The 12,057-nt window shown below is 40.3% G+C and overlaps 1 protein-coding gene across 2 annotated transcripts in view; it reads right to left on the bottom strand.

The window, feature by feature from the left end:
• FAM53B (family with sequence similarity 53 member B) overlaps positions 1-9,244 on the bottom strand; it is a 121,769-nt gene extending 112,525 nt beyond the window's left edge. For both annotated transcript variants that reach the window (XM_063307323.1, XM_063307322.1), the window contains exon 1: positions 9,196-9,244. The gene's annotated coding sequence lies outside the window, so the exon portion shown is untranslated. The remainder of the gene's footprint in view (positions 1-9,195) is intronic.
• Between the last annotated feature and the right edge of the window lie 2,813 nt (positions 9,245-12,057).

The raw sequence follows: 12,057 nt of genomic DNA on the forward strand, positions 1-12,057 counted from the left end.
TACTCTCACTTATGCCATGGTCACCTCGCAAGTGGATTACTGTAATACACTCTACATGGGGCTGCCCTTGAAGACCACTGAGAAGCTAGACTAGTCCAGAATACAGGGGCATGAGCAGTGAAGGGAGGGCTCACTATGCCCATGTAACACCTCTATGTCATAAGCCAGTTACCACTAAGCTTCTGGGTGCAATTCAAGGTGCTCATTATCACTTATAAAGACCTACATGGCATAGATTCTAGATATCTGAGGGACTATCTGTCTCCTTGTATTAACTGCCATCCCGTACAGACAGAGTTGGCTTGCTTCAGGTCCCATCAAATAAGCAACATCATCTAGCAGGACCCAGGAAGCAGGCCTTCTCTATTGCAGTGCCTTCCCTCTAAAACAGCATCCTTCTGAAGATTCACTCAGCCCCCACCCTGCCTGCCTTCAGTTGAGCCCTAAAAATGTGCTGCTTCCTAAGGCTTTAGGATGCTTGCGGACCCTCTAGGTTGAAGGGTAATCAGCAGGATTGTTTTTTCAGTGTTCCGTCAGGGCAATCATACTTTTTTGTATCTTTTTTTTTCAATTTTTAATTTTGTGAAGCCACCCAGAGTCATTTTGGAGTTGGGTGGCTTAGAAATTGGATGAAGAGATGGATGGACAGACAGATAGGTATAACTACAGCTCATGTATACATTATGCCAGATTCAACTGGTTTATAGGCAACTTCTTATCCATTTACATAATTATATGAATTAGTATTACATGACTACATTTCTCTTAATATTTAAAAATTCAAAATTCTAGAGTAGAATGGAGATCCTGCCCCAAAACCTTACAGAAAAAGAAAACCTTATATGAGGGAGCTTCTATAGAAAAAGTGTTATTTTATAAGAATATGCTTCCAAACACAGCATTTACTCATTCCTCAGTGTTGGCCTATGACATTTATATCTGATGCAGAAAAGGATACTCTCATGGCAATAAAGAAACATTTAATTAAATAATGCAGGATTATCAGCTTTTCATTAATACCCCCAAATCTGCTACTGGAAGTGGTCTCATCCTGTCACACAGTGGCTTGGTTTGTACATCCCACCAAGTCATTTGAACAAACCACAGTTGGCTTGGTTTATGCAATAAGATGTGCCAATATCCAACCTATCGGAAAAGTGGCTTATTTATTTATTAATTTATTAAATTTGTCACCGCCCATCTCCTCCCACCAGAGGGACTCTGGGCGGTTTACAGCAAGATAATCAATAAAACAATAAATACACAATAAAATAACAATATGTAAAAGTGCACCATATAAAAACAATTACAAATAATGAATAAATATAGATAAAGTCCAGATGGCTATGGTCTAATTCAGTTCTTGCATGGGAGGGGCACTTTAGGGTACTGGCCAACCCCAGGCATGACTATTCCCCTCTCTGCCCCAAGCCAGGTAGCAGAGCCAAGTCTTCAAGTTCTTCTGGGAGGCCAGGAGCGATGGGGCTAATCTCAACTCCGGAGGCAAGATGTTCCAGAGGGCAGGAGCAACTGCAGAGAGGGCCCTCCTCCTGGACCCCACCAGATGGAATTCTCTTACGGACGGGGTCCGCAACATGCCCTCTCTGCATGATTGGGTGGGACAGGTTGATGTAACAGGGAAGAGACAGTCCCTCAGGTAGCTTGGTCCCATGCCATATAGGGCTTTAAAGGTGATAACCAACACTTTGAATTGGACCCAGAAGCAGACTGGTACCCTATGCAGCTCGCACAGTAAAGGTGTTATATGTGTCCTTCTAGGGGTGTCACAGATAGCCCACGCGGCTGCATTCTGGACCAGCTGTAGCTTCCAGATACTCTTCAGGGGTAGCTCCATGTAAAGCACATTGCAATAGTCAATATGGGAGATAACAAGGGCGTGAGTGACTGTTTGAAGGGCTTCCCGATCCAGGAAAGGGCGTAACTGGTTCACAACGCAAAGCTCTTAGAGCAGGAGCCATGAGTCCAAGAGGACCCCCAAGTTACGCACTGGGTCTGTCTGGGGCAGTGCAACCCCATCCAGAACCAAAGATGACAAAGTCCCAGATACAGAACATCCATTAACCCACAGCCACTCTGTCTTACCAGGGTTCAGCTGAAGCTTGTTGTTCCCCATCCAGACCCCCACAGCCCCCAGGCTTCACTTACCTCACCTGGGATGGAGATATATAACTGAGTATCATCAACATATTGATGATACCTCATCCCGTGGTGACGGATGATCTCGCCCAGCGGTTTCATGTAGATGTTGAATAGGAGAGGAAAGAGAACTGAGCCCTGCGACATCCCACAAAGGAGGGGCCAAGGGTCAGACCTCTCGCTCCCTATCACCACCAGTTGGGACCAGCCCTGGAGGAAGGAGGTGAACCAGTGCAAAACCACACTGCCCACCCTCAACTCCCTGAGCCAACCCAAAAGAATACCATGGTCGATGGTATTGAAAGCCACTGAGGGGTCAAAAAGAGCAAGGATGGGATGCACTGCCTCCATCCCGCTCCCGCCAGAGATCATCCATAAGTGCGACCAATGCCATTTCTATTCCATATCCGGGCCTGAAACCTGACTGAAAGGGGTCTAGATAATCCGTTTCATCCAGAACCCTCTGGAGCTGCAACGCCACCACGTTCTCAACCACTTTCCACAAAAAGGGGAGGTGGGAGACTGGACAAAAATTGTCCAGTACAGTATCTTAGTGCTACAGACGATGTCAACTTCTAAGGCACAGCCTATTTTTCTCTGATATTCAAAATCTACTCAAATCTTTCAAGCTGTATTGACAGTAACTTTAAAACTAGGATTGCTTGGATTTTGATAGTACATCCAGAACATTTCCCAATCAAATATTTTTGTTTTGCCAGCAGTGATTTCACTTAGCTAGCATAATGTCTGTTGTACTCCTCCCTGGTTCTTGCTCCAGTAAACATAATTCCGTTATGAGACTTTTATGTCCTTAAGTTTCAAAGATTTGGGGGGGGGCACTAAGTTAATATTTTCAGTTTTTCAGGAGCATTCAATACAGCTTCAGAGCAGCTTTTGCCTTGCAGATACTGACTCTAATTGAAGCAAACAGTCTAAGATGAGCTGACTGCATCATACAAAGATTGCAAACGCAAAACCAGTTCAAATTATGTTTGCTTAGTTCCAATGGAACTAGCCTGGAGTTACATACAAATGACTGTTGTTTATACTTCCGTCATGGATGGAACTCAAGGTAATCTTAACTTTGTAATGTAAGGCACCAGGAAGATACTTTGAAATGGGGCTTCCCGTGGCCAATGTTCCAGCAACTTATTTTATGAATCACTAAGACTTTGGCCTAGAAATGAGTAAACCGTAGTTTCCAGGTTATATGCTATCTTCCAGCACTCCATCTGCAGGTCCTGAAATGCCCTGAGATCATACCAAAATTCAGTAACTCGATGGCCATGTTTTGATACTGCAGTTTTTACTTGGTTTGAGGGTTTGAGATTGTTTTAATAGAGGGAAAGGGAGCAAAAGGCCTTTCTCCTCCTTTCTTCATCTTATAGCTGACATGCATTCTATTTACAACAATGAGCGAGTCACCAAGACGAGCTACACTCCAAGGCTAAAATCAAGACACCTTTAGAACAAATACTCATAGTTTTATCAGTAAACATCTAAGGCTCTTAGAAACCATTAAAACCTGATGAGCGTGGGCTATTACTTTCTGCTTCAGAAATCATCACCAGTAAAATAGGAGCGACCATTCCATCACATAAAGATGCTATTTAGCAAGGTCTTCCCTAATGAGAACCAATCAAATATCCCAGTTTACACTGTTCTGACATGCATCAATAAGACAGCCAAAGTTAACTAATCGCTTCTATTAAGTGAGCTGAAAAGTTGTTCCTGGCAGATAACCCGTATTTTTCTCATGTAGATGTTCTGTTTGATCTAATTTTGTAACAGCTAAAATGCAGTGGATTCTTGATACACACAAGAGTGGCAGCTTGATTTGTCTTGGGCAGTTTCACTGAACTAAACAACTGCCAGAGGCATAATCATGCTAGTCTGTTGTACCAAATTTAAATCAAGGTCTTGAGGCTCCTTAAAGGATAACATATGTATTACAGCATCAGCTTATGTGGCCCAGATGAAATGGACTACTCCTTGAAAGCCTATGCTAAAATGGATTTATTAATCTTTAAGAGGCCACAAACATCTTTGATGTTTGAACACTTAACTTTTTTTTATTCTATAGAACAGTTTGCTGAAGGCCTAATGAATAAAAAGCGGCTGGAGGAAGAAGAAAATATATATCATGTTCTCTCAGAGAGAGACAGAGAATCTTACAAGGAAAAAGCTAAACTTAAATAACCACCCATCTACATTAAGATAGCATTCTCATATGTTAAGGCTGGACTGGGAACAAGGGGAGCCAGGTGCTAATCTCCATCAAGTTCTCCCTGGACAATTTGGCCCAATCACCATTTCTCCAGCCATTCAACTCACACAATTGTTTTAAGGATAAAATAAAGATGTTTCCAGTATGCATCCCCTTGAACTCATCGTTGCAATACGAGATGGGCGGTAAAGACATATGATAAACACACAAACAAACAAACTCCTACAGGGTGGTGGAAGGCCTGCATGCTGCTCCTGGGCCTCGATTTTGTAGACTGCAGAGCACCCATAGATCAAACCACTAGAAAAACCACTAAAAGCCACCTTGGCCAGTCACTCCCTCCCAGCCCAACTCACCTCACAGGGTTGTTGTTGTGGGGAAAATAGGAGGAGGAAGGGGTATTTGGTATGTTCGCCACCTTGAGTTATTTATAAAAATAATAAAGGTGGGATAAAAATAAATAAAATAAAATAGGCAGGTAAACTGTGATTTTTAGCAGTCCTTCACTAGAAGTATCCATTCTACAACTTAATATTACCTAACTACCACAAAAAAGGACCAATCATTTCTGAACCTTCCCTTCCTGTGACATTAGCAGATTACCATTGTGTGTTACTATGCCATTCCCAGATAGGTGTGGGTGTGTTGCAGCCCTTAGGATGAAATTGCAGTCATACAAATATGAAGTGAACTCCCAGGCCCACAACTAGGGTCTCTGTCACCTGGGGCAAACATGGATTCTGTGCCCATTTTGGCACCCCCCAGAGCTCATTTTGGTGCCTCCCCAGTGCGGCACCCTGGGCACATGCCCTGCTTGCCCCCCTCTAGTTGTGGCCCTGTGAACTCCACTTATTACAGTTTATTGACTACCCCACTGATTCTACTCTATTTATAAATCTAGTATTCCCACAGCACACTAAAGTGTAGAACAGCTGCACATAATTTGTTAAACTGGATAAAGAAGTACTTCCATCCCCCAAATATCAAAAACTATGATGAATCAATCTTTCAAGACAGAGACATGAAAATCCAAGTGACTGGGGAATGGGATTAAGCAACATGAAAAGAAGGAATAAGCTAATACTACTCCTGGAACTGAGAAGTTTTAGAAGTCTAATTCCTGGAAGTCAGTTTTACTTTGTGAAACATGAAAATCACTTTCTAGTGTGAGCTGTATTCTCAATATTGGTTGAGAATTCAGAAAGAAAGCATTAACATCTGGCTCAAATCTAAAGCCAAAGCCTCTTTTATCAACATAAATGAATTGTGGTTTATTTTAAATATAACTTGATACTGAGATATCTGCGGAGACAAGTCTATTTCCAAACTGAATGAAAACTGCCAAAGTCTTCCAGAGAAACATGTGTTGATTACACAATAAGTGTCTAGGGTAAAAAACCTTCCATGACAGCACTATACACCATCATTATTTCATGTTAAGTTACTTGGGGAGAAATCATTATGAAATTTTCTTTTTAATGATCAACTGAAACTTATATCCAGATAAAGAACAGGGAAGATGTATAAAATAGATCTATAAAACTACTAGCAATGGGGTTCCTAGTTATCTCCAGCTGGAAAAAAAAATGGCATGGGAAAGCCTGCCCTATAGATGCAGTAATAGGATTTTTCCATATGACCTACAATTCACAAACATTTGGAATACTTTGAACTTATAATTGGAGGAGAGGTACATCAAAACACCTCAAACATGCCTTCAGTACAATATTGAAATGAAAGTACATCATTTAATCAAGAAAATTCCTTTAACGTATGGGGGGGCAGGTAACTTGAGTCATGAAGGAGCAGAGTCTCAGTTGTTATTATTACATTTTTAATACTAAGAAAAGGAAAATGAAATTGAAGAATTTCCTGTTTTAGATATCAAAATAATCTGACCACACTTGGGTATTATGCACCTTTACCAGGGGAGAGAAGCATCTGTCTCGGATAGAAAAGTGTATTAGGTTGTTTGCAAGTAATGTCATATCTGCAGAACCTTAGACTATACTGTTATATTCCCAATTTTAGGAATATCACATGGAGCTCTAGCTATTAAAAATTTCCATCAATTTTCAAGCCTCACTTGAGCTTTCATGCAGCATTTCATCAATCAAGAGTGAAACTTACAGGTGATTAAACTTATCAGAGGTCTGTAATTATATTCACTGCTCTGCCTATATGACATCAACCTTATTTACTTCTCTGGTATACAGTTCTATCTTTAAACACAGGTTTTGTTATGATATTTTTAGGTTTTCCATTTTACCACAAGAACTCATAACATTTGTTCCACAGAACAGATTAAACTAAAACAGTCTTTATCACCATCCAGGAATTGGGGCTATAATTATCAGAATTTCAAGCCAACTTCATCTTTCACTGTGTGTCTGGAATTCTGGAATTTATAATCCTAACAACAACTGGAGGGTACTTCATGGGGAAATGCTAAATTAAAGTAGAGCTTCACTACTAAAAGGAAATCTGACTATGGGCCTACTTCTTCAGTCATGTTCAACCTTAACTTGCTATGTTTCTTCTCCAATGGCCTTACATATCTGTTTCAATTCAATCCCCATCATCCCCAGCCAGAATGGCCAATGCTGAATTGAGTTGGACCCCAGCACATCAGGAGGGTAACAGGTGGAGGAAGGCTACTATATACTTTTACTCTGAAATAAGTTGCACTGAGCTTCAATTGAGCTTACTGAAGGAGTTTTCATGATTCCCAGGGGTCATGAGCAACTGAGAAGGGGATCTGCAATTGGTTTTTGAAGCTGTCAGGCTTGCCCAGGCAAGCAAAGCCTGGAGCAAATATACTGACAGTGCTCCAGCTTTGCCAGAGCCAGCCTGGTGCCTATTTATTTCCTGCCAAACCCTAACCTAAATGAAAGCATTATTTTTATTTATGTGGAGATGTCCCACAAATTTATTTAACATCTGAGGGGGTTGTGGTGCTGCAAAGTTTGAAAACTCCTAGCTTACTCTTTAATAAGTGATTTTACAACTGCAGCCTAAATGTTCATTCAAAAAATATTTGAATGCCGATTGCAATCACTGTTTGCTGGTAGTGTTACCTTTCTTACTCAAGTTGCAACAAGTAATTCTATTCAATATAGGCAGAGCATACAGAATTAATCAATACTGTATACAAGTATTTCTTGCACAATACTGTGCAAGAAATCCTGCAAACTGGAATTTGGCCTAATACTGAAATAACTATACATCAAAGCAAATAATTAACATCATTTTCACATCTGGATGTCTGATTCCTAACAGTATTTTTGTGTGGTTTTGCATTCTTCCCCATAATAAAGCTGTGTATTTCTATGATCTGAATATAACTTATATACTGATTGAGTACAAGCTACATACCATGCTGTCAAACTAGCACACTGTTAAATCATCTAAGCCAAAGATTCATTTCCCCTTAATAATTAAAAAAATGGGTAAGTTCTGCTTCAAATTTTATAACTTCCGCAGCTTTATTTACAAAACTAAAATATCTGCAAACTGTTAAATTATATAATATCCGATATACAGTCTGTGGTAAGTTGCTCCAGAAGACAAATGGCATTTAAATTAAGACAAACACAAAAACAAATAAATATTCATATCAGATACACTGTTATTTCCATCAGTATTTATAATGTGACTTTGCTTATGTGCTAGACACAGATGAATACTATTGCATTTATTTGACTATTTTAAACTTGGTTTTATAAGAAACAATACTTAATAAAATCACATTTAAACTTGGCCTAACTGTAAAATATAAATTATTGTTCATCTGTAGTTATTGGCCAAACTTCATCCTCCTCTCTCAAAAAATAAGGGAACAGAAAATTCCATGCAAGTATTAATAGAAGTTTAAGCTACTTAAATGTATGTATAACCTACTGCCAGAGACATAAAGCTGAAAGGGCAACAGATAGTCTGTTCAACTGTGGCAAAATCATTATACAGTTCATACGATGCACACTGAAATATACATTATCAAAACATTAATCCAGAAGACAGGCAGATATGAATATAGATATAAGTTCAAAGATGTAAATATGTAGAGCAAGTATGGCAGAGAGATCTAAATATCGCTGGCAAGTACTGTGATGAATACAGCAGTTAAAAATATTTGCATACAATAGTAACCATTGCCAGCCTGATTCTCATTTTCACAAGAAATGAAGCCGGGGAGGAACTGCTCCTACAGCTGATACATCAATGACGTACTGGAAAAATATGACTTTACAACAGCCGTTCAAGGGCAGATCCTATCGCCATGTGCACGTGTGAAACATGCAGTGAATTACGATGATCCTAGAAAGGGGAAAGTAAAAAATCTACTTTGGGGGCGGACGGGAAGAGAAGGGAAATGTTAGCTCAACGATTGATCAGGAGCAGCTTACCCTCAAGGTCTGCATCCGATCAATCAACTCACCGATGCAGTGACATGCCAAGTTCATTAAACTGAAAGGCAACTCTTCAACTTTTCCGAAAAACTGCCCCCCTCCAGCCCCACGCCTCCTCTCTCCCCAGCGAGCCTTTCCCCAAACCCCCGGGCGGTGAAATCGGAAAGCCGACCGATTCCCCAGGTCAGTCACTCCTTCCTACTCACTACAGTGTATTTCGAAATGCGAATAGCAGTGGACCTGGAAGGAGCAGCAGGAGGCACTGGATCTCTTGGGCGGATCGCCCCGATATCCCAGTGCCCTTTTCAGATGCAGGCAAGAAAACGAAGTACAAATTAGCCGGAGAAGGAAGAAGAAAGCGGGGGAGGGGGAAAAAGCGATAAGAAAAAAAAAAGCTTCCACCTCAAGGTAGTCTCGCTTCCTCTCCGCCTGTCCAAGAGGGGAATGAAAGTGCCCGAGTTCTCCCAGTCTACACATTGTAACAGTATCTGCCCCCAGGACGAAACCAACGGCTAAGGGACGGGAAACAGGGGGAGAGGCTAGAGAAGAAAGCGGCCGCTAAAGTCCAGTGCCGTCTCTTACTTTGACTAGGCGCTTTGAATCTTGTTTCTAAGCCGACCCTTGCAGGATCCTCACTGAACCCCCGATTTTGGTCGTCAGCGAGGAGTCAACGGAGCCGTCCCCCACCCCCCCGGCTGAAACTCCAGTGCTCTGGCTCGACCTTCCCGGAAAAAGGAAATAAGCTTGTCACTTCCGGGTTTGTTCTCTCCGCGAGACCTTTAAAAACAAACGAAGGAGCGAGCGGTGGAGGGGTTTTGATGTTGGGACGTTCCGGAGCAAATCGTGCGGCTGCAGGAGGGGAGCCGCCAGCAGTGACTGTTGCATTTGCAAGCGGGGGTGGGAAGAGCGCTATGTGCCGGTGACCACTGGGATCCACCTGCTTAGCTTTACTTGAAAGAAGAGGGCCTGGATGGCGGCTTACAAGGGAGACAGTGCCTCCTGGAATTGAGCCAGACCTCCGGTTTTGCAAGGCCTTGAAAATAGCAAAGAATATGCTTACTTAAGGAACTCACGTGTGTGCTTAATTCTCGATAGTGAATCTGTACACACACTCCCTTTCTATCTTGGACCGTAAATAAATTTTGATTTGACTTTATGCAGTGTATTATCAGATGGAAATCTGGTATGTCCCATCTTTCCTTCAGAAGCCCAAGGCATATTGTATTGGGATCTACTTCCTTTATCAGCACAATAGCAAGCCTTGAGCTGAGAAGGTAGCACAGAGGCACCCAGTAAATTTCCATTATTGAGAGTGGACTTGAATCTAGATCTTCCTAATCACCACCCTAACTTTAACCACCACACTGCCTCCTAGAGCTGGTCAAATATTTGTATCTCTGCCCTGGAGAGACTAAAAGGTGAACTCCAAACCTGTTATGGCTTAGAAGATGCTCAGCAGGATTCTCAGAGGTACATGAAAAATTTATATAATATAAAATACTTGTCACTCCATACTACTGGTTATGATTCCTAAATCAAGCCTGTCTTCATGTTTAACTCACTTCTTTTGGTGAAATGTGTGCGGTATGCATTGTGGCTTAAATTAGAATTTCAGTTCAGTCCAACGAATCTATTCAACACCCTTGTGACTGTTTTGTTATTTCAGAACTTAAGGGAACTTTTAGTAAATTAATTACCCAAAAACAGAATTATTGTAAGCTATCTAGAAAGCAGTGGTGTTTTAAGGAGCTAGAATGCTAGTGTTCTTTAAGCAGGAAAGCAAATTACTGTATTAAAACTAATGAGTACATTGGATGCAAAGATGCCTTCTTTTAATTTCTTAAATTTTCTGTTAAGCCTAGAGTGACTCCTACTGGCATGTGTTGATTCCTTAATAAACCTTTGACTTGCAATAGAAGGCCCCAGATGCTTATACTCCTGTCATTATTGCTTTGTGAATCTGAAGATGACTACTAGCACAGTGCTATCACATGTTTTTCAGATATTTCTCTCTTCCATGAGGGTTCTGTAACACAATTAAATCCAAGGGATTTATTCTTTGGTCAGTATTATTTAAATGTAGTTTTTGTAGTCAAACTAGATTTTAACAAAAGCAGATGCATTGGATAAATTGAAGTTAATAATACAATTAGCATTTTCTTTCAATAATAAAATTATAAGCAGAGACAAAAACTACCATTAATTCTCCACTTAGTTATTTGCAATTTGTATCTGATCACCTCTTGCCATGTTACTTCTGAATTCATAAGAAAAGGTGTCCTGCATAGCAAAGCTATTCCTTCCACATCAATTATGTGTTTGATTTAATATAGAAAAGAAAGAACAGCTGTAGTGACTTGAATGTTTAAAGCACTTGTTGAAATTATAGCTTTGGAGTCCCTACACATAAAGCATACCTCAATTTGTTGTCCAGACTGAACAGTCTGAGAAATAAAATCCACAGGGTTATTGATTTTAGGAAAATTCAAAGCTGGGTTTGCCTGGGGTTTTTCATACACTTTTAATGGTTGCTAAAACAATTCCTTTACTTCAGCTGCTCCTTGGTTAACCTGCAATATAAGAGTTGTACTGGTAACTGAAAGCTGTATCTCCTTGACTAATTTCGAATTTACTTACATTCCTCTAATCCATTTGGTTTTATTTAGCAGTCTGTAATGGCACCACCATTTAAAAATATTTTTCATATGCAAAAAATTCAAAAGAGTTCAAGTACAATAAACAGATTGGGGGGGGAAAGAAAAATAGAATCCACGGCCTTTTCTGTTGTGATCCATTTTACAAGGAAGCAAGATTCAGTCCAGAGAAAGAAGACATATTCATATTTTAACAGTTGTAAAAATAATTCCAACATCCCAGGTTTAAAACAATGAAGCTGAAATCTCTAGGTAGCATCTTTAATGATCCATATGTTCTGAAGTACATAGTATCACAGGATAACAAACTGCATTAATTTTGGTGCATTGCAAAGTTGCTTGTTTGTCAAGTTATATTTTAAAGGGTTTTTTTTAAAGAAACCCGAGATAATTCCAATAAGTCAGCTTTTCCCAACAATAGGATGACATCCATTTATTTATTATATATACCTCCCTCTTCAAAGAATCTCTCCCTTCCTGAGAAGTATATATTAAAACAAAACCTAACCCTAGATGCAGAACAGTAACAGAAACTACATCTTAAATAGAAATACATATAAAAGCAGCACAAAACCAATTTCAGAGGAGAAAAAGCTATCAAAAGATTCAG

This window comes from Candoia aspera, chromosome 6 (assembly GCF_035149785.1).
Source record: "Candoia aspera isolate rCanAsp1 chromosome 6, rCanAsp1.hap2, whole genome shotgun sequence".
In the NCBI taxonomy this organism is placed as follows: Eukaryota; Metazoa; Chordata; class Lepidosauria; order Squamata; family Boidae; genus Candoia; species Candoia aspera.